This window comes from Paroedura picta, chromosome 6 (genome assembly GCF_049243985.1).
Source record: "Paroedura picta isolate Pp20150507F chromosome 6, Ppicta_v3.0, whole genome shotgun sequence".
NCBI lineage: Eukaryota > Metazoa > Chordata > Lepidosauria > Squamata > Gekkonidae > Paroedura > Paroedura picta.
Genome location: NC_135374.1, coordinates 119478330 through 119498589, shown reverse-complemented (window position 1 = coordinate 119498589; position 20260 = coordinate 119478330).

The following is a 20260-nucleotide window of genomic DNA, read 5'->3' as shown; positions in this document are numbered from 1 at the left end:
AGCTAAGATTGGCCAGGGAAGCCCACTGTAACAAGAAAAGATTTTTCAGTTATGTGAGGAGCAAATGTAAAGTAAGAGAGGCAATAGGTCCACTGTTGGGTGCAGATGGACAAACTCTAACGGAGGATGCAGAGAAAGCAGAAAGGCTCAGCGCCTATTTTACATCTGTTTTTTCCCACATGTCAAAGGGTTTAGGCACATCTACAGATGGCAGTAGCCAAGAGATGTCTGGGTGGCAGGTCGACATGGACAGAGAGGTTGTTGAGAGGCATTTAGCTGCACTGGATGAGTTCAAATCCCCTGATTGCTTAAAGAACTTTCCAGAGAACTTGCACAATCCTTGTCCATCAATTGACTTCAATTCCCCAGATGTGTGCTGGGAAACTGCGAAGCGTCCTCAGTCATGCAACTTTCTGACCTGCCTGGCTGACAATTTCATTTATCAAATGGTAGATGAACCCACAAGAGGTTCAGCCATACTGGACTTAATACTGACCAACAGGCAAGAGTTGGTGGATGAGGTGAAGGAGGTGGGGACCCTAGGGGGAAGTGAACATGTCCTCATAGAATTCCTTTTGAGATGGGGAGCCAAGGAAGCTTGTAGCCAGACGCGGATGTTGGATTTTCGTAGGGCAAACTTTAATAAACTCAGAGACATGATGAGTGTCATACCATGGACGAGAATGCTGGAAGGGAAGGGAGCATGTGAAGGGTGGGCGCTACTCAAACAAGAGCTATTGCATGCTCAATCATTGACTATCCCAGAAAGACGAAAACACTGCAGGAGCTCTAAGAAGCCTATTTGGATGAACAGAGAACTTCAAGAGGAACTAAGAAAGAAAAGGAAAATGTCCAGGAAATGGAGGGAAGGACAGAGCTCTAAAGAAGAGTACCTACAGGTTACTAGGCACTGTAGATCAATCATCAGAAAGGCCAAAGCCATGAGTGAGCTAAGATTGGCCAGGGAAGCCCATTGTAACAAGAAAAGATTTTTCAGTTATGTGAGGAGCAAACGTAAAGGAGGCAATAGACCCACTGTTGGGTGCGGATGGACAAACTCTAACGGAAGATGCAGAGAAAGCAGAAAGGCTTAGTGCCTATTTTACATCTGTTTTTTCCCACAGGTCGAAGTGTTTAGGCACATCTAGAGATGGCTGTAGCCAAAGGATAGTGTCTGGGTGGCAGGTTAACATGGATAGAGAGGTTGTTGAGAGGCATTTAGCTGCACTGGATGAGTTCAAATCCCCTGGTCCGGATGAAATGCACCCGAGAGTACTCAACGAACTTTCCAGAGAACTTGCACAGCCCTTGTTCATAATCTTGGGAACCTCTTTAAGGACTGGAGATGTCCCGGAGGACTGGAAGAGAGCAAATGTTATTCTGATCTTCAAAAAAGGGAGGAATGATGACCCAGGAAACTACAGACCAGTGAGTCTGACCTCTGTTGTGGGGAAGATAATGGAGCAGATATTAAAGGGAGCGATCTGCATACATCTGGAGGACAATTTGGTGATCCAAGGAAGTCAGCATGGATTTGTCTCCAACAGGTCCTGCCAGACCAACCTAGTTCCGTTTTTTGCCCAAGTAACAAGTTTGCTGGATCGGGGAAATTCAGTTGATGTCATTTACTTGGATTTTAGTAAAGCTTTTGACAAGGTTGCCCATGATGTTCTGATGGATAAGTTGAAGGACTGCAATCTGGATTTTCAGATAGTTAGGTGGATAGGGAATTGGTTAGAGAACCGCACTCAAAGAGTTGTTGTCAATGGTGTTTCATCAGACTGGAGAGAGGTGAATAGCGGGGTACCTCAGGGCTCAGGGCTCGGCCCGGTACTTTTTAACATATTTATTAATGATCTAGATGAGGGGGTGGGGGGACTATTCATCAAGTTTGCAGATGACACCAAATTGGGAGGACTGGCAAATACTCCGGAAGATAGAGACAGAGTTCAACGAGATCTGAACACAATGGAAAAATGGGCAAATGAGAACAAGATGCAATTTAATAAAGATAAGTGTAAAGTTCTGCATCTGTGTCAGAAAAATGAAAATCATGCCTACTGGATGGGGGATACGCTTCTAGGTAACACTGTGTGTGAACGAGACCTTGGGGTACTTGTGGATTGTAAACTAAACATGAGCAGGCAGTGTGATGCAGCGGTAAAAAAGGCAAATGCCAGTTTGGGCTGTATCAACAGAGGCATCACATCAAAATCACAGGATGTCACAGTCCCATTGTATACGGCACTGGTCAGACCATACCTGGAGTACTGTGTGCAGTTCTGGAGGCCTCACTTAGATAAAATTGAAAGGATACAGAGGAGAGCGACGAAGATGATCTGGGGCCAAGGGACCAAGCCCTATGAAGATAGGTTGAGGGACTTGAGAATGTTCAGCCTGGAGAAAAGGAGGTTGAGAGGGGACATGATAGCCCCCTTTAAGTATTTGAAAGGTTGTCACTTGGAGGAGGGCAGGATGCTGTTTCCGTTGGCTGCAGAGGAGAGGACACGCAGTAATGGGTTTAAACTACAAGTACAACGATATAGGCTAGATATCAGGAAAAAATATTTTACAGTCAGAGTAGTTCAGCAGTGGAATAGGCTGCCCAAGGAGGTGGTGAGCTCCCCCTCACTGGCAGTCTTCAAGCAAAGGTTGGATACACACTTTTCTTGGATGCCTTAGGATGTTTAGGGCTAATCCTGCGTTGAGCAGGGGGTTGGGCTAGATGGCCTGTATGGCCACTTCCAACTCTATGATTCTATGATTCTATGATTCTATGTAATTAATGAGGTACCCATCTATGCATTTTAATATTAAACTGCCTCAAGCCCAATGGGAGAGAGGTAGTAAACAAATTGAATAATGACAATATTATTTAAATCAGACCAAGGAACATCATTTAATCCCAAATTTTTCTACTAAGTGCCTTGATATAATGGCATGATCCACTATATCAGAGTCTATTGCAGAGATGGTTCCAGATTTTGGGAAGTCCTGGGCAGCGTGTGCCCAGGGGCTCCCTCTCCTGCTCTGACCATCATCAGCACTCCCACTCATAACTTTCCTTGGCAGCATGTGGATCCTGTCAGGAAGCCAGGGCCTTGGTTGCTGCTGTACCTCAAGTATGCTGGCACTGGCTCTGGCCAACTGACAGAACCAAGAGGCACATCCTTGGTCTACATTAAAACAGATATCATCAATCAAAACCACCAGCATCATTCCAGTTCTATAGGGATAGAGGGTAGTTGTTTTTTCCAGAGATGAGTTGTCTCTCTATAATCTTTCCCTGGAAGGGTAGGTTGGAAACTGCACAACAATTTGCCACATCATTCTTCTCTTGTGATGGTTCTTTTCAGCAAGATGAATGGCTTCCTGTTTGAATGACTTAGGGTCTGATTTTCGGGTCAGTGATTGATTTATGATCTATTTTGTAGCTTTTCTTCCCCTCCCTCTCTCCTTGGTGGCTAGGCTTCCTTCCGTGTGCACCTCTTCTTCTTCCAGGCACAATTTTGTGTTCCCACAGAAACTCAGTATACTGTTGTTGTTTTAAATATATGTGCCTGCCGACACAGACATCACTCCTAACTTTGTGAGCCCCCCAAAGTTAACTTTTTAATCTTAGAAGGGCCAGATTGTAGATGTTGTGATGAAAACTTAAACAGCATTTAAACAAATAATTTTCTTCTAACTTGGAGCCAAGTTGGCGTAGCGGGTAAGAAGAGAGGCCACTCCTCTTCCACATGCAGCCGGCTGGTGTCCTTGAGCTAGTTTCAGATCTCTCCCGGCCCTATCTGCCTCACAGGGTGCCTGTTGTGGGGAGAGGAAGGGAAGAGTCAGCTGCTTTGAGACTCATTCAGGTAGTGCACAGTGGGGTATAAAAAACAACTCTTCTGCTTAAGATAGTGAAACAATGAATTCGGTCTCTGGGCTCTGACTCAGAAGTTGCAGGTAGGTTGCATAGCACACTTGGTGATGTATCTCTTCTTTACAAGCTCTGAGAAAACATCTTCCTCACAGTCAATGTTCTTACCTCTGTTTAGCTTGATATTTTATTATTAGTTTGATTTCATGATATGTAGTATTGAAACTATGTATTTCAGTGTGAGGCTTGTTTTTTGAATTAATCTATGCTTCATGATGAATTATTTTTTTTAAATGATGAGATTAGTGTGGGGTAAGGGAGTGAATTCATCACCCTGCTATACAAAGTTTGGCAAATGCACTTGGACACATACATGTGCTCAGACACCAAAATGAGATATCTGAGAATGTGAAAATAGTTTGGTTTTTTAAAAATTGGAAAAAGAGAAGTTATCATTTTTATGTCAAGGATTATTAATAGTCAATTCTATGAGCTAAATGGCAAATTAATGCCTTCATAAATCAATTCCAAATCAGCAGTGATACTCACCTTTTATGATTTTTTAATTTTATTTCTTGAACTCAACTTGAGACAGGATATTTAAAGTTATGAAGCTTCCCATCAGTGTTCTTCCCATCTGTATCTCCCATTACATATCATTCCCAAGTACTTCTTCCTTTGTACTAGCAACCCTGTACTAGCAATAATGAGTTAGCTGAAATGCAGAAGCCAAGTTCATAGCCTTCATTTTCAAATCCTAGGGGGCAGCTATGTTTTGCTTTTAAGTTCCCAGAATTTCATCAGATTCTTGTATGATCAAGAAACAGAATGCAGCCAGAAATTCTAAAGCTAGTAAGGACTTAATTCTCCATACTAGAAGTCCACCTCTACCCTCACCACATAGGAATGGGCAAGAACCAGCTCACGTAAGTTCATGGCTTGTAAACTGAAGTTCATGGCAGATCAACCAGCACTAACTTTCCATGGACGTACAAGCAGGTCAAAGAGATTCATACCAGTTTGTGAATGGATAATAGGGTTGGCTGCTTCAACGCCCGAAGTGGCCGGTCGCTCCCGACACAGCCAGCGGCATGCCGTGTGGGGGGGAGGGGAGGCGCGGGCATCAGTGTGCTGGTGGGAGCTCTGATGCCCGCACCTCCGCTCCCCCCCCCCGTGACGCTGGTTGCGTCGGGAGCAGCCAGCCGCTTTGGGCACTGAAGCACCAAACCCTAATAGACACCCTTTCAGACAATCTGTCTCTACTCAAAGAAACTTCAAAGCAATAGAGGGAACAGAATGCTCCAGGCTTGGTGATGCTATATTTTTCAAACTAGCCTTTTTTCGGAACGGTTGGATAAATGGAAGCCCAAACTCTGACCTGGGTTGAGTCTGCATGGAGCTTTTTATCCATTCCCAGCCCAAACAAATCCCTCCCATCGATACTGAATTTGATTTCTATTTTGATTTGGGGCACTTTTAATTTTCCCTCTGCAACATGCACGATTGATCCACAGTAACCCTATGTTTGCCTCATTCTCTAAGAGGCTGCTGCTGGCTTGGGAGTCAAGTGAGAAGGAATAAAGCATAGTGCCGGCTGGACTTCACCCAATCCCCCCCCCCTTCACCAGTTCAGGAAAGGTAGTTCAGTTTTGTGACCAGCACTCCCCTCCCCGATCTGAGCTTCACCAATCAAGTGCAGAAGGCTTTCTATTTCAATTGGGGGGGGGGAGGAGAAAGACCCGGGTTCAAATCAATCTGAATTCAGCAGGATCAACTATGGTAACAAAAAAGTAGTAAGTGCAGCATCAGCCATGGATAGCCCACTCCAGACAGAAGGCATCAGATCTGGAAAAAAAAGGGGGGAGGGGGGGTCAATTTTGGATAGGAGATGACCAAGGAAGGCCAGGGTTGCTATGCAGAAGTAGGGATGGCAAACCACCTCTTTTTTATTATTTTTATTGTTATTATATATAAAGCGTTTCCATGAATCAAGGTAAGCTGGACGTGGTCAAACAAGAAATGACAAGACTGAACATCGACATTTTAGGAATCAGTGAACTAAAATGGACAGGAATGGGTGAATTTAATTCAGATGACCATCAGGTATACTACTGTGGACAAGAATCTCGCAGAAGAAATGGAGTAGCCTTCATAATCAATAAGAGAGTAGGAAAAGCAGTCTTGGGATACAATCCCCAAAATGACAGAATGATCTCAGTTCGAATCCAAGGCAAACCTTTCAACATCACAGTGATCCAGGTCTACGCCCCAACCACTGCTGCTGAAGAGGATGAAGTTGATCAGTTCTATGAAGCCCTACAACACCTTCTAGAAGCAACGCCAAAAAATGATGTGCTTATCATCATGGGGGATTGGAATGCTAAAGTAGGAAGCCAAAAGATAACCGGGATAACAGGCAAGTTTGGCCTTGGAGTACAAAATGAAGCAGGGCGCAGGCTGGTAGAATTTTGTCAAGAGAATACAATGGTCATAGCAAACACTCTTTTCCAACAACCCAAGAGACGACTCTACACATGGACATCACCAGACGGTCAACACAGAAATCAGATTGACTATGTGCTCTGCAGCCAAAGATGGAAAAGTTCTATCCAGTCAATAAAAACAAGACCAGGAGCTGATTGTGGCTCAGATCATGAGCTTCTTGTTGCAAAATTTAGGCTTAAATTGAAGAAAGTAGGGAAAAGCACTAGGCCACTCAGGTATGAACTAAATCATATCCCCGACGAATACACAGTAGAGGTGACAAATAGATTTAAGGAATTAGATCTGATAGACAGAGTGCCTGAAGAACTATGGACGGAGGTTCGCAACATTGTACAAGAGGTAGCAACTAAAATCATCCCAAAGAAAAAGAAATGCAAGAAATCAAAATGGCTGTCGGAGGAAGCTTTACAAATAGCTAAGGAGAGAAGGGAAGTGAAAGGCAAGGGAGAAAGAGAAAGATACACCCAATTGAATGCAGAATTCCAGAGAAAAGCTAGAAGAGATAAGAATTCCTTCTTAAATGAACAGTGCAAACAAATAGAAGAAAACAATAGAATGGGGAGGACCAGAGATCTTTTCAAGAAAATTGGAGATATGAAGAGAACGTTTCATGCAAAGTTGGGTATGATAAGGGACCAAAATGGTAGGGACCTCACAGAAGCAGAAGACATTAAACAAAGGTGGCAAAATTATACAGAACAACTATACAAGAGCGAGCTTAACATACCTGATGACCACAGTGGGGTAGTTACTGACCTGGAGCCAGACATCCTGGAATGTGAAGTCAAATGGGCCTTAGGAAGTCTGAGCAACAATAAAGCTAGTGGTGGTGACAGCATTCCAGTTGAACTATTCAAAATCTTAAAGGACGATGCAGTAAAAGTGCTACACTCAATATGCCAGCAAATTTGGAAAACTCAACAATGGCCACAGGATTGGAAAAGGTCAGTTTACATTCCAATCCCAAAGAAGGGCAATGCCAAAGAATGTTCAAACTACCGCACCATTGCACTAATTTCTCATGCTAGCAAAGTTATGCTCAAAATCCTACAAGCTAGGCTCCAGCAATATGTGGACCGAGAACTTCCAGAAGTACAGGCAGGATTTCGAAGAGGCAGAGGAACTAGAGATCAAATTGCCAACATACGCTGGATCATGGAGAAAGCTAGGGAGTACCAGAAGAACGTCTACTTCTGCTTCATTGACTATGCTAAAGCCTTTGATTGTGTGGAGCACAACAAATTGTGGCAAGTTCTTAAAGAGATGGGAATACCAGAGCATCTTATTTGTCTCTTGAGAAATTTATATGCAGGTCAAGAAGCAACAGTGAGAACTGAACATGGAATCACTGACTGGTTCAAAATTGAGAAAGGAGTTCGGCAAGGCTGTATACTGTCGCCTTGCCTATTTAACTTGTATGCAGAGTACATCATGAGAAATGCGGGATTAGAGGAGTCACAAATTGGGATCAAGATTGCAGGGAGAAATATCAACAACCTCAGATATGCAGATGATACCACTCTAATGGCAGAAAGTGAAGAGGAACTAAAGAGCCTGTTGATGCGGGTGAAGGAGGAGAGTGCAAAAGTTGGCTTGAAACTCAACATCAAGAAAACAAAGATCATGGCATCCAGCCCGCTCAATTCCTGGCAAATAGATGGGGAAGAAATGGAGATAGTGACAGATTTTATTTTCCTGGGCTCCAAGATCACTGCAGATGGGGACTGCAGCAAAGAAATTAAAAGACGCTTGCTCCTGGGGAGGAAAGCTATGGCAAATCTAGACAGCATCCTAAAAAGCAGAGACATCACCCTGCCAACAAAAGTGCGTTTAGTCAAGGCTATGGTCTTCCCAGTTGCAATGTATGGCTGCGAAAGTTGGACCATAAGGAAGGCCGAGCGTGAAAGAATTGAGGCTTTTGAACTCTGGTGCTGGAGAAGACTCTTGCGAGTCCCTTGGACTGCAAGGCGAACAAACTGGTCAGTCCTAGAGGAGATCAACCCTGACTGCTCTTTAGAAGGCCAGATCCTGAAGATGAAACTCAAATACTTTGGCCACCTCATGAGAAGGAAGGACTCCCTGGAGAAGAGCCTAATGCTGGGAGCGATCGAGGGCAAAAGAAGAAGGGGACGACAGAGAATGAGGTGGCTGGATGGAGTCACTGAAGCAGTCGGTGCAAACTTAAATGGACTCCGGGGAATGGTAGAGGACAGGAAGGCCTGGAGGATCATTGTCCATGGGGTCGCGATAGGTCGGACACGACTTCGCACATAACAACAACAACAACATAAAGCGTTTACAGAAAGATGAAAAAAGAAAAAAAAACGACCAGCTAGCAAAGTAATTATTGATACATATGAGAGTATAGTCTGTTATTATCTTAAGAAATATATAGTCTGTTCTCATCGCATATTAGCCCTAACCTAAAAGTTATTGCTGTCTTCCTTAGCAAAATAATTATTGATACATATGAGAGTATAGTCTGTTATTATCTTAAGAAATATATAGTCATCGCATATTAGCCCTAACCTAAAAGTTACTGCTGTCTTTCTTAGCAAAGTAATTATTGATATGTATGAGAATATAGTCTGTTATTATCTTAAGAAGTATATAGTCAGTTCTCTTTGCATATTAGCCCTAATCTAGAAGTTACTGCTATCTTTCTTAGCAAAGTAATTATTGATACATATGAGAATATAGTCTGTTATTATCTTACAAAGTATAAAGTCAGTTCCCATCGCATATTAGCCCTAACCTAAAAGTTACTGCACAAGAGCCTCTTGTGGCGCAGAGTGGTAAGGCAGCCGTCTGAAAGCTTTGCCCATGAGGCTGGGAGTTCAATCCCAGCAGCCGGCTCAAGGTTGACTCAGCCTTCCATCCTTCCGAGGCCGGTAAAATGAGTACCCAGCTTGCTGGGGGGTAAACGGTAATGACTGGGGAAGGCACTGGCAAACCTCCCCGTATTGAGTCTGCCATGAAAACGCTGGAGGGCGTCACCCCAAGGGTCAGACATGACTCAGTGCTTGCACAGGGGATACCTTTACCTTTACCTTTAAAAGTTACTGCTGTCTTTCTTTTAAAAGTCCAGATAATTGCTCCACTGTTCGTCATATTCTTCAGGTGGTCGCAAAAAATGGAATTGTGCTCTTTTCCATAATATATCTGCTGGTAAGTCTTGAAAGATTTGTGCTTCTTGCTCCAGCAATTTCAGCGGCGTCTCCCAATGCTTTTTGAGTAGATTGTTTCTTGCAGCCTTGCTGTCAAAGCTTACATAGATGTCTCTTGGTTGTTTCTTGCATACGGCCGCCTTTGAATAAACTCTGTATACTTTGTCAATCTGGATCTCTTCCTCCTCTAGATAGTCTTCCAGGCTTTTGGTGATTTCCTTCCTCAGGTCTATTTTCCCAAATTCTTCCGAAACGCCTTTGATTTTTGTGTTCCTAGCTTTGGATTCTACTTCCGGGACTTCGAATTTGTCTTCTGACACTCTCTCCCACTCCTGTTGATTAGCTTCCAGACGCTGGATTCTCGTTTGGTGTGTTGCCAGCTGGGTTGTGTTTTCATCAGCTACTTTTTTCAAACCATCGATTCTGTCTGAAAGCTCTTTTTTGGTGTCTTGAATCTCCTTTTCAACCTTTTTGACTACTTCCAATATCTGTGAATTGCCCTTGCATAATAGGCGATACATCTGTGCATTAGTTAGGTTTTCCATTGCAGTATTCATTCCGCTAGATGCATACACCACCATATAATCACAAATCATAGACAGGGTGTCTCGCGAGAGATCAGGAGTTCAGGAATTATCAGTTAGTCAATCTCCGTATTCTGTCAACAACTCCCACTGGGCTCTCCGTTATAAAATCTTTAGCTCTTTCTTTTGTTTAATTTAATGAGTGTATTTAGCTGGCTTGCCTCCCGTCTGAAGAAAGAATTCCCTTGCGAATTGGTTAGGGGGGGAGAAGGGGGGCTAGTGCCTGGCTTTAAAGAAAGAGAAAGCAAACAGAGAACTCACAGTCTTTGTGTTGATAATTTGCCAGGCTGCCGCTCTGCTGATCTTTCAAGCTGGGAAGAGAGAACCTGAGAAGGATGCAGGATTTTATGCGGCTGGTCGTTTCAAGATTAGAGAGTTGTTTTCGACAGCGGCGCCATTATTGGCCCTGAGCACAAGCACCGGTGATCCGGAGAACTTAGTCTCCGCAGATCTGTAGGACCCTCAGGATGCTGTTCCCAGCTCCTGGGGCAACCAACGAGCGAGATTTGCGCACCTCGCTCAAGTCTGCCAGGTGTTTCTGCTCCTGGCCCTCTGCTTGGCTCGGGCGCCGGTTGCACACGGGCTACTATGGTGCCATCTTTCTGTTGTTCCGGCAAACCACCTCTTAATGTCTTGAAAACTGTGCAGGGTCACCTGGGACTAGACAGGGAAAAAAGGAACCCCCGTACTCCCATTTTTAGGATTCCACTAAGGAATCCTACTAAGGAATCCTAAAAATGGAAAGAAGGGAATGCAGCTCCAGGGTTAGGATGCTGTAGTGGAAGATTCCAATGCCCTGTTCAATGAGAGGGAGGAAGGTTTTGAAAACTGTATCACTTGTTTTGCCTGTGATAATTGCCTGCCTGTCTCTCTTACTCTCTTCCCTGATGCCATGCTTTTACTCAAATTCTTCCCTTTGATTTGTGATCATCTATTGTTTAATCCTCATGAGAGTCTTTTCCCAAGCAGAGATCTCGTAATCAGACTGCCTCCTGCATAATGAAGGGTAGAAAACTGGCCAGCTCCAGTGCTATGTCTTGTTGCCGAGTAATTTAATATTTCCCCCCCCAGATTTTTGCAGAAAGCAATTATAGAATGCAAATATTTGCAAACTGTGTATATTTATGGTGTTCAATATTTTCAAAACAAATATTATAGTTTGCAGAAAATCAATATACCTTTTTTATTTGCTCAGTGCAGCTGCTCAAACAAAAGAAATAAGAATCCACCACCAGCACAGACTCCTTTCAAAACTGCAATTTACACTTATGCCAAGTGAAGACTTTTAAGCCCTGCTCCTAATTAATTCAGTGTATTTCATGAACTTTAACTAAATTAGTCCAAAAGCTGTCTGCTAAATTCATAGGACAAAGGGTGATTTTACAGGAGATGTGTTCCAAAGGCTTTTTATTTAAGGTTTTGAGACTTAGCCAGTGGCTCAGGAGCCTTGTGTGGATTTTGGATACGCCACTTGTGGCTCTTCTGAGTGCTGTTTGCCTGTGTGGCATCTGCCCTGTGTCTCAGGAAAGTTGGCAAACTCCTTGTCACATGCTTGGAAGGTAGTTCCTACCTGGAAACAGCTGCTGCCAGAATAACAGGATAATATTTGAATCTAAGGTGCCAGCTCTCAGTTGGAAAATACTGGGATATTTTTGTGGATAGAAGCTGGCTAGGGCATGGTTTGGGGAAGGGCAGGGTACAATGCCATAGAGACCACCCTCCAAAGAAGCGATTTTCTCCAGGAGAACTGCTTTGGTTGCCTGGAGATCAATTGTAGTGGCTGGGGATCTCCTGGTGCAACCTGGAAGTTGGGAACCCTATTTGACCCTCCTTGAGATACAGTCCTTATACCAGGGATATAAGTAAATGTGGCTCCTTGGATCAATGGACCATTGCAAATGTAGTTTTTCATGAGCTACAGAATATGTCCCATTGTTCTACGTATTATTGGTCTTTGCACCTCAGAAGGAAAGGACAAGACATCGAATGTGAGCTCAACTGGGATTGATACATGATTCATCTGCACTATGAAAAGAACTCTCTGCTGTCTCCAGTATTCCCATCCTTTGACCACTGCCTCTGCTGCTGGCAGGATGGAAGGGGTGGAAGAGAGGGCAGTTTGGTATAGTGGTTAGGAGTGCAGACTTGCAATCTGGTGAGCTGGGTTTGATTCCATGCTCACCTACATTCAGTCAGCTGGGTGACCTTGGGCTCGCCACAGCACTGATAAAGCTGTTCTGACTGAGCAATGATATGAAGGCTCTCTCAGCCTCACCCACCTCACAGGGTGTCTGTTGTGGGGAGAGGAAAGGAAAGGTGAATGTAAGCTGCTTTGAGACTCTTTCTGGCAGAGAAAAGCAGCCTATAAGAACCAACTCTTCTTCTTCTTCTTCTTCTTCTTCTTCTTCTTCTTCTTCTTCTTCTTCTTCTTCTTCTTCTTCTTCTTCTTCTTCTTCAGTGTGATGTCACTGCCAGTATAAACCTGGAAGTGATGCCACTATATTGGTGTGATGCTCTAACCCCCCTCCAAATACTACTGTTTCCCCTGCCACCCAGCCTGTCCTTTCCTCCCTTTCCCACAAGTTTCCAGGAACATGTCAATACCCATTTCACAACAGCCTGTGTTATCCCTGTCAGCCTAGCCAGGGCCTCTGAATCCTAAAAACAGGCCTAAGTTAACTAGCTCACTGCAATTCAAACAGCCAACAAAGGAATCCATTCTGGCCCATTTCGTGGAACCCAAGAAATTCTCTGTACCATCTATGTGGCCAGCTAATTCCATAGTGCTCTTCTCAAGTGTAGAAGGAAAGGAGGTGTCAATGGGGAAATCTACTGGCAATAGGAGTGTGTGTGTGGAGTGTCATGAGGCCACGACCAAGTAATGGAAACCTTGTATGTTTTTAAAGGCAAGAGATATTCAAAGGTAGCTTGTCATTGCCTTTCTCTGCATAGCAACCCTGGCTTTCCTTGGTGGTCTCCGATCCAAGTACTAACCAGGCCTGATCCTGCTTAACTTCTGAGATCCAACAAGACTGAGGCTAGTCTGGGCCATTTAGATCAGAAAGAGATTGAACCACCTTACACTGTGGGTCTCTCGTCTATTGGTTAGAGCAGTGGTTCTCAACCTGGAAGTCGGGACCTCTTTGGGGGTTGAACAACCCTTTCAGTGGGGTCGCAACAGGGCGAGCAGCTTGGCTAGGGGTGGCGCTACCACTGTTGCTGCTCCTCCTGCAGGCACCCATGCTCAGCCACCAGCCGCTCCAGCAGTGCCTCCAGTGCAGTGCAGTCTCCCGCCAGGTACTCCAGGTGGTGGCGCAGCTCAGGGGGACAAGAGGAAGAACTGAACTGAAAAACCTCAGGAAAAAAACACTTATGAAACTTTATGGTTGAGGGATACCGCAACATGAGGAACTGTGTTAAAGAGGAACTGCATTAGGAAGGTTGAGAACCACTGGGTTAGAGTATTTGAGGTCTCCTTTAGCCAAACAGTCAATCAAATATGCCTTTTGTTTATCCTTTGACAGGGAAGAACTAGACTTAATCCTTGCTGGGAGCCAGTTTGAGATGGGGTTTCTCACGAGGGGCAGAGTATTGTTTTTGGTCTTTCTCCACCGAATTCAATTAATCATACAGAGACTGAGCTGCACTGGGTCCACAGAGAACCTTGAAGCTTTTTGTCCTCACCATAACATACCCCTCTGTGAGGTCTGTTATGTTGAGAGAGTATGACTGGCCCAAAGTCAGCCAGCAAGCTTCCTTGGCATAAGTGAGGATTCAAACCCAGTTCTCCAACCTACTAGTCTGACCCTCTTAATTGGTGCACCACACTGGACAGAGAGTTCACCCTCCAAAACAGCCATTTTCTCCAGGATCTGGAACTGATCTCTTGTCATCTGGAGATCCATTGTAATTCTGGGGGACTCCTGGGCTCACTTGGAGTTTGGCAACTCTAGCTAGGACTTGAGCCTTCAGCTTCTTTTATTTTGTTTCTTTGGGGAGGGGTAGACAAAGGCTACAAATGAGAGACCCACTTTGTGTGCAGAGGCTCACTAGAACTCTGTGATTGGCTGGGCAATGGAAGTAAACACTGTTAAATTCGGCTACAGATGGGTAGCCATGTTGGTCTGAAGCAGCAGAAGAAAGTTTGAGCCCAATGAAGAGTATGAAGAAGTGTGCTTGCACATGGAAACTTAGGCCATGAGTCCTGTTGAACTCATTGGGATCCTTCTTTTGAAGAAAGACATAACTGGACTCTAAGGTTTGTAGGTATTATCAGTCTGCATTAGTACAGAGCCTTTAGGTGCTTTGGTACATCTGCCATATTTCTGTCCTTCCCTTCCTTCAGGGAGTATCCACCCCAAAGCCTTGTGAGGTAGGTTAGGCTGAGAGACAGTAACTGGCCCAAGGCTACCCAATGGGATTTATTGCGGCATAGGGAATTTGAACCTGGGTGTCCCACATCTGAGTCCCACCATTCATGTGTCACCCTACAATGTGTCAAAGCCATGCTTCCACCTATGTGTAGGTGCCATAATTGTTGTGACTCCATTTTGTCTTTCTTTTCGGTCAATGCCTGATTGGGTCTATAGTGACTTTATATCTGCTGCCTCTGGGTTTATATCTGTTGCCTCTGCCATTCCATTGGGAGGGGCAGGTAGTAAGTCAGTGCCTGACCTCAGGTTATCTCCATGTCCTTGGAGCCCAGGCTAGACCTTATTTCATCATGAGAAGTGAAGAGAGGGGTGTCACGACTGAGACTGGAATCATGGGGAAGATTTGGTTTGGAGATATAGGGGTGCTTATGTAGCCATGCTTCAGTCTTAGCAAAGAATTGATGTCCTGTTTCACTTGTTCCTAAGTAAACTCCCTGGCAGTCTTTAAGCAAAGGTTGGATACAGACTTTTCTTGGATGCTTTAGGATGCTTTGGGCTGATCCTGCGTTGAGCAGGGGGTGGACTAGATGGCCTGTATGGCCCCTTCCAACTCTATGATTCTATGATTCTATGATTCTAAAGAGATTTTCTTCACTAAAGTCTACTTATTGAGAATATCAAGTGAAAGTTCATACAATGATTGCCCCAAATATCTAAAAAATGATGCCATGCTTTTGACAGGGGAGACAGTGTGGTGGTCTGCTTCATGTGAGATCTGGTTACAAGGTTGTTGGGAGAACAAAATCAAGGAGCAGATAACTCCATACCATGTCTTGATCTCCACACAGGAATGATGAGACAAAAAAATGTGATCGAGATGACCAGCTGAATGCTATGTTGATGTTCAAACAACACTTCCCTATTGGTATTCCTTTCCCGATTTCTTCTGATAAAAATTCCTCTCGGAACAGATTTGCAGACTCCGTGATGCACCTATTCCAGATCAAAGAGAGCAAAATCTGGCATTCTCCAAGAAAGCAGTCTCATAGCAGACAGAATATAAAGTACCAGCTCCTTTATTCAAGTTGCCAGGAACAATGACTAAAATATTAATGTAATCAATAATTTGAAAAGGCACATTCTGAATGAAGTTAACTAGACAAGTTTAAGGTGGGCAACTTATCCCAATTCAGATAAGTTAAACACAGCAAGCTGCCTTATACTGAACAAGATCTTTGGTCCTTCCAGGTCAGCAGTATCTCAGGGTCACAGACAGAGGTCTTCCCCATAACCTACTATATATACTCGCATATAAGCTGACCTGCATAAAAGCCGAGGCACTTAATTTTACCACAAAATCTGGGCAAATTTATTGACTCACATATAAGCCGAGGGTAGTTCCTGAGAGAGCACTGACAGAACTGCTCTGTGAGAACAGCTGTGGCAGGAGAACCAACAGTGCCCCCCAGGCCAACAAACCAGAGCAGAACAATAGTACCCAACAATAGTACCCAAAGGCAGGGACAGCAGATGGCAGAGATACATCAAACCAAGGGGCCCAAAAACCACCCATACTCGGGCCCCCTACAGGCTCCGCCCCATCCCTCATGACACTAGGGTGGAGGCTAAGGTAAACAACCCGCCTCTGACACTGGTGCTGTGCAACGCCAGGTCAATAAACAACAAAACCTCTACCCTGCAAAACTACTTTGCAGAGCAAAGAGCGGACCTGGCGTGCATGACAGAAACCTGGACCAGGGAGGGTGAAACAGTTGCCCTCAAAGATCTAGCCCCTGCCGGGTTCTCTGTCCTCCACCAGTCTCAGACAGTGGGGCGGGGAGGAGGGGTGGCAATCCTGATCCGAGAGGCTTTCTCCTTCAGGGCCCTTCCTGCACCATCAATACCAGGCATTGAATGTGTTGGCCTCGGATGGGGATCAATCGAGAGCGTGGCCATCTGGCTAGTGTACTGCGCGCCCAATGTACCGCCAGATGCTCTGCCTGCCCTGCTAGAGGCAGTGTCAGCCTGGACGCTACAGTTCTCCAGCCTATTAATTCTGGGGGACTTTAACGTCCATGCTGAGCTACCATCCTCTAGAATTGGGCAGGACCTGGTGTCAACCATGGCAACACTAGGGCTCTCACAATTTGTTATTGGCCCCACCCATCAAGCAGGTCACACCCTGGATCTTATTTTCGGCACAGGTTTGGATGTGGATCTAGTCACAACAACAGCTGTGCCATGGTCAGACCACTATGCTCTAAAGGCTCGGCTAAGGCTCCCACCACCTCCTCAGTTGGGTGCCGAGCAAATTTTAGCTCGCCCACGGAGACTTATGGATCCAATAGGATTCCGGAATGCTCTGCGGGAACCAATGCCTCCTGGCACTTCTCTCAATGGCCTGGTCAGTGACTGGCATAACAGACTGCTGACTGCCATTGATGAGATAGCTCCCCAACGCCCTCTCCGGCCCCATTTCAAGCGAGCTCCCTGGTACACCGAGGAGCTTCGCGACAAGAAACGGGAACTGAGACGGCTAGAGCGAGTTTGGAGGAAGACTCATGATGAAGCCTCGAGAACATCTTATAGAATGCAGATGAAAGCCTATGAGATGGTGGTGAAGTCAGTAAAACGCAATTTTTACTCGGCTACCATCGCATCTGCAGACTCACGCCCAGCTGAATTGTTTAAGGTAGTTCGATCCCTCACTGCCCTGATTGAAGAGCAACAAAACAGTAGCCAATTGGACATTAGCTGTGAGGCATTTGCGAGTCATTTTGCGGACAAAATCTCGACACTCTGCCACGACCTCCCCCCAACCTTAGATACAAAAAGTGAACTAGAGGCCCCTTGGCCGTCTCTGGAGAAAACTATGAGTAACTTCAGATGACTCACGCTGACCGAAGTGGACAGGATTATAGCGACAACAAGACCAACTACATGCCCACTAGATCCTTGCCCATCCTGGCTCTTGAAAACAGCTGGCATAAAGATAATGGGCCCCCTCCGGGAGATAATCAACCTATCTCTAACAACAGAAAAATTCCCAGAGGGTTTGAAAGAGGCTGTGGTACGTCCAGTGTTGAAAAAAACATCTCTAAACCCACAAGAGCCTAACAACTACAGGCCCGTGTCTCACTTAGCGTTTCTGGGCAAGATGATAGAAAGGGCAGTCGCAAACCAACTGACAGAATACCTGGAAGAAGCTTCGGTCCTAGACCCATCCCAGTCTGGCTTCCGGCCTGGCCATGGGGTAGAGACAGCGCTAGTCGCCCTGACGGACGACCTCCATCGCCAGTTGGATCGAGGCGGGTCGGCACTGCTGATATTATTAGACCTCTCAGCAGCGTTCGACACAGTCGATCATGAGCTTCTAGCTCGCCGCCTCATCGATGCTGGAATACAAGGGACAGCCCTTCAATGGCTGATCTCCTTCCTCCAGGATCGTGGACAGAGGGTTGCAATAGGAGAGAAAACATCAGGCCGCCGGCAACTTACTTGTGGAGTCCCACAAGGAGCGGTCCTCTCTCCTATCCTATTCAACATCTTCATGCGCCCTCTCGCACAGCTGGTACGGAAGTTTGGGCTGGGTTGCCATCAATATGCAGATGACACCCAGCTCTTCCTCCTGATGGATGGCCACCCTGACTCTCCCCCAGAAGCATTAGCCAGCTGCCTGAAAGCAGTGATGAGATGGCTCAAGCAAAGTCGTCTGAAGCTCAATCCTTCAAAGACGGAGGTCCTGTGGCTAGGTAGGAAGGGTCCTTGCGAGGAAGCGCGCCTGCCTACCCTGGATGGCGTGCAGCTCTCCACGGCTCACTCCGCCAGGAACCTAGGCGTGATTCTGGATGCCTCCCTCACAATGGAGGCCCAGATCACAAAGTTAGCGCGGCTGGCATTCTACCATCTCCGCCAAGCCAAACTACTAGCGCCCTACCTGGCCCCGGAACACCTAGCCACAGTGATCCATGTGACGGTCACCTCTAGACTGGACTTTTGTAACTCGCTCTATGCAGCCTGCCCTTAGCCCTGACCCGGAAACTGCAACTAGTTCAAAATGCAGCAGCCAGGATCCTCACGGCAACACTGTAGAGGTCCCATATCCGGCCTATTCTCCATCAGCTGCAATGGTTACCAGTTAAATTCCGGATCAGACTAAAGGTCCTGGTAATTACCTTCAAGGCCATACGTGGTCAGGGCCCAGTGTACCTGAGGGACCGCCTCCCTGCCTATGCCCCCAAAAGAGCTCTACGCTCTACTGCTCCCAATCAGCTAAGGATCCCTGGCCCTAAAGAAGTCCGTCTGGTCTCGACCAGGGCCAGAGCATTCTCTGTTCTGGCCCCTACCTGGTGGAACGAGCTCCCAGAGGAGATCAGGGCCCTGACGGAGCTTAAACAGTTCCTCAGGGCCTGCAAAAAGGAGCTCCTCCACCAGACATTTGGCCGAGACCAGACGTAATCTACAGCGACCAAGGGCCCCTGCTCCCCCCCCTCAGAATTCAATCAATAAGCCACCCCCCTCAGAATCCCATCAACAAGCCCTGGACCTGTTTGTATCACAACTGTTTATTGTTATACTGTGTTGTGTTGGTTGCAATTGTTGGTTATCAATGTACCTGTTCTACAGACTGTTTTATGTAAGGTTCTCTGTTATAATGTAAACCGCCCTGAGCCTCCGGGGAGGGCGGTATAGAAGTATGATAAATAAATAAATAAATAAATAAATAAATAAATAATAAGTTGGCAATTTACTACAATAAGTACAACAGCTACAAAACTGTGGGCTACAGTGCCCCCCAGAACAAAACACTGAAGGAAAGAACTATGAAACTGAAAACTGAAAGAAAGAACTGTAAAAATCAACTTTTAAAAGAAACACGACCCCATGAAGAAAAGGCAAACAATGCTGCCCGTCAGATAAAAGAAGAAACACTGGGGAAAAAAACAGTAAATCCCAAAGCACCCCCAAAACCAGTCCTCAGCAGTAAATCCCAGCATCACCCAAACAAACCAAGGACAAATGGGACAATAAGGGAAGGTCTTCAGAGTTCTTACAGCAGAGGAGTGAGAGTCATAAAGTTGGCCAAGAGGTCAGAAGGTTCAAAGAGTGAAAGGAGGGAGGGGGAGCTCAGTAAGTTTCTAACTCAACTCTCCTGGCTTTGGCTCGATAGCCGATATGACAGTATGTCCCTTTGTTTTTTCTCATTTGGATACTAGGAACAAAGCCCATTGTAGAAAAAATACAATGGGGGCTAGCAGGCGCTCCCCCTTGTCGGGGGGTGCGGGCAGGGGTCCATGGAGGTGGCCGTGCACCCCGCATTTGCAGCAGGCCCCCCCGAGTAGGTAGAGAGGGAGAGGGGTGGCAGATGTGGCAGATTGGCACCGGGCTGCAGTATGGGAGGGATGGTGGAGGCAGAGGGAGGAAGAGGCGAGGGCCGCATGAGGTGAGGTAGCTTACCGTAGAGAGAGGCCATTTTGTAATGTGGCGTGTGGCTCTGCGGCACCATTGTCCTGGCGTTGGCGAGCAATTGGAGGGTAGAAGGTAGGGTGTGGGCTCCCGCGGTGGCTGGTCGGTGGGCCTCCTGATGTCAGGGAGCAAGTGCCAGCGGCTGGTCGACGGGGCTCCTGATGTCGGCGGCGAAGTTCGAGCGGGCGGTGGCTCGTCGGCTCGTTGGTGGTCCCCGCAGCCATTTTGGAGTGTGGGCGGCAGCTCCGCATTGTCGTAGTTGTGGTGGCGGGCAGCAACAGGAGGCGAGCAGGTAGGGCGTGG